A 5,228-nucleotide genomic window follows, 5' to 3' on the forward strand; every position below is an offset into this window, starting at 1 on the left:
CGCGAGCACTCCAGGTCCAGGAGCAGATCGGGCAGCAGAAGCAGCTCTCGGCAAAGGACACCGCGACACATTCTGGTCGAAAATCACCATCTGCAGCGGCAGCGCAGACTTTCCGAATCGATCGAGCTGGAGAAGCTGAGACAACTGCATTAGTCACTGCGGGAACGGAGGGCACGCCTGTAGCGGGCAGGCCTCCAGTATAATTTTTGAGGGCCAATCGTATTCTCAATTGATGCAGTTCATCGCGGAAAAGTGCAAGCTGGGACAGGCCCTGATTGTGGCCCTGGAAGAGTTGATTCCAACCGACCCTAAGACGCGGGAGGCCGTACTGGCCATCTACAAGCGCATCTTCACGGACGACTTTAAGCTGGCTAAGGAGCACTTCAATTCCTGCAGTCTCACCGGCCTTTGCTTTGAGGACCGAGAGTACCCCAACGCGGAGAAAAAACAATTTTTCGAGTGCCTGGTCTCGCAACTGGTCATAAAGCCTGACTCAGACCTGAAGACCTGTCGGTTCGTGAAGCTGGAGGCCATCGAGTCAGAGGAAAACCAGGCCTCGCACCGGCGCACTGCCCGCGTCCGGAGCAGGTCAAACAAGATAAGTGGCCACAAGAAGAGCAGGAAATCAAGCAAATCCGTGTCCAAGCCTGACGGCCAATTTTATTAATGTAGAGCATGCGGAGGGCCTCGAGAGAATTTGCTGCGGCCTACTCCCTACATTCGCGCCTCAGGGGCCGTACCCGTCCTGGCTCACTGCCCTGCTCTCCCCAAGAGTTCAAGCGCCTTTACTTTAACGAATTTCAAGAAGATTATTATCTCAAGTACTTGTAGAGGTAAAGAGAAAGGCTACAGGACCGGATGACACGGGCGCATTTTCCTGAGACCCACGCCTCCCCCGTACCCTTACACCCCCGCGACCGCCGCTCCCTCCTCCACCTCCTTAGCTGCATCCGCTAGCAGGAAGACCTCAACATTAAATCCACCTCTGAGCAGGTGGATAATAGGCACCTCCTGAAGAAGCAAAGGCTGTACCGATAGTACCAGAAAATCTGGCCGATCGAAATCGAGAGAAGCATGCATTCTGTCAATACCAGCTTACTCTTTCACAACAGGCCTTACCTGATAGGCCTCTGTTCATTTAACCGGCTAAATGCGATTCCCCAGCGACCAAGCCTCCAGCCCCGACCCGGCCCCGCAAGCCTGTCACCAGCCCAACAGACGTGAGATCCTAGTCTGTCCAACCTCGAAAATGCCTGCCGAAGCAAAAGGACTACCGCAGATTCGGTCAGCAAAATCAGATGAGAAGGCTCTAACTTGAGAAGCAGATTTTTGTTAGCAGAGTCAGCAAGATGGCTCAAAAGTATGAGAGAAGCAATAAGATCAAGGAAAGCAGGAACGAGGACTCCACCCGTGCATTCAAGTTCGAGCGGCTGAGTGAAGAGGTCCGGCCATAGCCCACCTAGACAGTCCCTGCTGTGCGCCAGATAATGACATAAAATGCGGCCAGAGCCTAATCGCTAAACCTAAATATTGAAAGGGTTCGAGAGAGGAAACAAAAGTTACGGAAGATTGAGCAGAATGGGTACGATCGACTGCTGCGCGAGCGGGCCTGTAGCATGGCGCGGGTGCAGTCGATGAAGCAACAAAAGGCCGCCGAGAAGGACTCTAGGCTGCAAAGCCGGGCGCGGACCAAGCAATTCTTTGAGACAGCGATGGAGATGTCCATGCGGGAAATCGGGGAACTGCTGGAATCTGACAAAGAATGAGATCTCATCGGGTAAGAAACTCGCGCATCCACTTCTGAGCCTCTTCTTGAATGACATACTTCTCGTAGGACTCCCCATATTGCAATGTCGGCGTTGGTAGGTCCGTGGCCGTGATCACATCGAATTCTCCTCGGAAGTCCTCAATCCTGCGCATCTCGCTCAGCTCAACCAAGTCGTAACGACCCATGTTCGAGAGCGAGCGGGCGAGCTGCCCCCACAAATGCATGGCTTCCGGGCGTAGAACCATGGCGTTCAGGAAGAAGCGGGCCGAGTCCGCATAGTCCTGTTTGAGACGGTGGGCGATGCCGAGGGTTGGACCAGGCGCGGACGTAGTTGGGATGGAGTTCAAGGGCGCGGTGGTAGCAGCGGATGGCTTCCTCAGGCTGCCCGAAGTGGCTGAAGGTGGCACCCAGCTTGTTCCAGAGCGAATAGTTGTTTTCATCGTACTTCAGGGCTGAATTGAAGCACTCTATCGCCAGGGAGAAGTTGCGGTTCAGGAAATGCAGCACAGCAATGCTGGTCAGCAGGGCTGGGTCGCGCCTTCCGCCTTCTCCAGGGCGTGCTCGTACAGGTGCAGAGTGTCTGACAGTCGGTCCTGGAACCTGTCCCGCTCCACAAAGGGCGAAACCAATTCTGCGTAGGCGGGGTGGCTTGAAAGCCACTCGCGCATGAAACCGAGGGGCGCGGTCCTCTTCCAGGACGTTGGTGCAGGAGATGCTGAGCTGAAGAGAGTGTCCAAGTTTTTGGGGTCGATTTTGTAGGCGTTGAATAGGCAGGCGCAGGCTTGGATGTCTTGGTCCTGCTCCTGCAGAATTTTGCCCAGAATGCGCCAGGTCTCTGCGTCGGGACTCCTCTTCAGGTGCGACTCGAATGCCAGAATGGCCTCGTTGGTTCGGCCTTCGTTCAGGAAATCGATGGCCTTTGACAGGGGCTAAGCGTAGCTGTCCATCGGGTTGTTCTCCGAGAAAATGTACTGATCAGGGATGGCTTTGTCGTATGCAATGGGCTGGTCTTCCCCTTGGCTCTCCGCGCTGGCCCAGGCTTCCTCGAGCCTTGCGAGTCGCTGACGAACTCCTTGCGGATCATTTCGAACTGCTCTTCCATGAACCCCTCAAAGTCGAACTGCTGCTCCTTCCAGATTTTTTCTAAGTCGGGCACCTCAGTCTTCTTTTCCTCCCAGACTTCGCGAAGGGTGGCAGCCTGGGGCTCGGGCGGCTTGTGCTCGATCAGCTCCTTGCCCTTGATTTCAAGCTCGCCTTTCTGGATGCGAGACAGGAAATTCAGAAACTTGGAGTTCTGAAATTTGGGGTCGGGTCGTTTTGCATTACCTCCATCAGGTTGCTGGTCGCGCTCATTACACGGTCTTGTTCCTCCTGGTCCCGTGCAGAGTCCTGCCAGGCCTGTTCCATCTTGGCCTGTTCCGCCCACTGTGCCGCCTCGTAATCGAGTTGTGCCTCGCGCCACTGCCCGTGCATGGCGGCGTGCTCTGCCACACCTTGCTCCCAGCCGGCCTGCATCATCGCTTTCTGCTCCTGTTCCATCATGCGCTGCTGCTGCTGGAACATGTCTCCCATGATGTCATGTTCCTGACGCAGAGCCGCTTCGTGGGCAGTGCGGCTGTCCTCAAAGGCCGAGCTAGCGATTTTCATTTCAGCCAGCTGCTGGTGAGTTCCTGCTGTTGTAGTGGGGGAGAGGCGAGGGGACGGGCCTGAGGGGCGAAGGCCTGGTGTGCCAAGGAAGTGAAAGGGTTGGTCGCGGAAGCAGCATTGGGGTCACAGGAGCCTGAGGTGAACAGTGTTGAAATGGGCTTCTGCATTTAATGTAATGGTGACATACTATTACTCAGGCCCTGCCTGTCTTGGTCAGTCTGAGAGAAGAGACTTCGAAGTACTCTTTCTGCCCAAACTTTATCCCTAGCGCTGTCAGCTCTTTCAGCCTCTCGCTAGCAAGGCCTAAGCAGATCAATTTTCCTGCCAGAAGGGATTCCTTCCCGATTCTCATGCACTCCTTCTCTGCTTTTGAAGTCAGCTTGCGTGCCACGTACAAAGCTCCTTCCGCCTTTTGCCGATCTTCGAAGGCGCAGAGGCGCTAGTCCAGCAGTCCCCTTTCGCAAACGTACTGGGCTATTACTAGTCCTCGCGCGTCTAGCTGAAGGCTGTTCCCAAAAGATTGATAAAATCGAGGGGAACAGGTACGATTAGCTTGAAGTCAAGCTGCTGTAGGATGCATTCTTCCATGGCCACTATTTGGGCTGAGGTGAAGGTACTGTCAGTGACCTCAGAAAAGACCTTGATCGAAAAGGGCAGACCCTCCTCGATCTTCGAGGCGATGAAGAGGCAGGTGACACCAACCAGCTGCAGCTAGGACTTTGAGGTCTTTGCACTCCCTAGGTAGAGGTCTAGATATTTGACCGCCAGATGCAGAGTCCTGTCTCTGAGTTTGAAGCCTAGACACACTTCCACAAGCCAGTTGATCAGCACAGCCCGCATGTGCTCTTTGTACTCTTAGTCAAAAGTCGGCTGACTGTGCACTTGCGCCGCAGACAGTCCCAGCAGTTCGGGATCCGGACCAGGGCGAGCTTTGCCAGTGAGGTCACTTCGAAGGGGCAGGTTCGTGAGGTCGGTCCCAAATGCTCTTTTCATAATGAATAAACGATCCGTTAAAGCAGGAAATTAATTCACTAGAAGAACTTACTGGACTCTTCGTAGAGCAAGTTCTGCGGACGGACACGGGGCAATGCGGCGACCTTCCTGAAGGGCTTTTGCAAGATCGCTCGCGAAAAGTGCTTGTGCTCAATAAAGAGCTGACGCCCCAAGAGGGTCTTTTAGTGGGCCACTGCCTTGAGTAGCTCTGCGACCCTTTACTCTTTGAATTTGACAAAGGCAAAACCTCGGTTCATATTGGTCTGGGTGTCGGTAGGCATCTCTACCCTTTAAACTTCTCCGAATTCCTGACAGAAATTGAGAAGCTGCTGCTCATTTAGCAAAAAGTCCAGGTTCTTGAGCTTGACCCAGCAAGGACTGCGCTTGTCGCCGTCCATACGGATCACCTTGCGCTTGAGGCCCCAGGGCTTGACCACCACCTTTTGCAGGATCCCAGGCAGATCCAAAGCCTCTTCATTGTATTTGTTGATAAAAGACTAGCAAGCCTGTGTGTCCGTGAAAAACACTGCGAATTTGCCCTGGCCTGGCCCACTCGTGGAACTCAGGGGAACTACGCGCTAGATCAGTCTGTCTAGAGGGTCCATGCTGTGCTTGAACTGCTCGGCAGACCACTCCTTGGGAAACGCGTAGCACACCGCGATTCTCCGGTCCTGGTTGTCGACGGAACGCCGGAGTGGATGAAGGAAGGGTTGAACCCTCGAAAAAAGTTGACCCAACACTTTGTCAGCATTATGGAATATTATTACCAGCATCCAGGCCAGGCCCTCTTAGGAGCAGCTCTGAGAGCGGCAGCCCGGCG

Source organism: Hippocampus zosterae, unplaced genomic scaffold (assembly GCF_025434085.1).
Source record: "Hippocampus zosterae strain Florida unplaced genomic scaffold, ASM2543408v3 HiC_scaffold_287, whole genome shotgun sequence".
Lineage (NCBI taxonomy): Eukaryota > Metazoa > Chordata > Actinopteri > Syngnathiformes > Syngnathidae > Hippocampus > Hippocampus zosterae.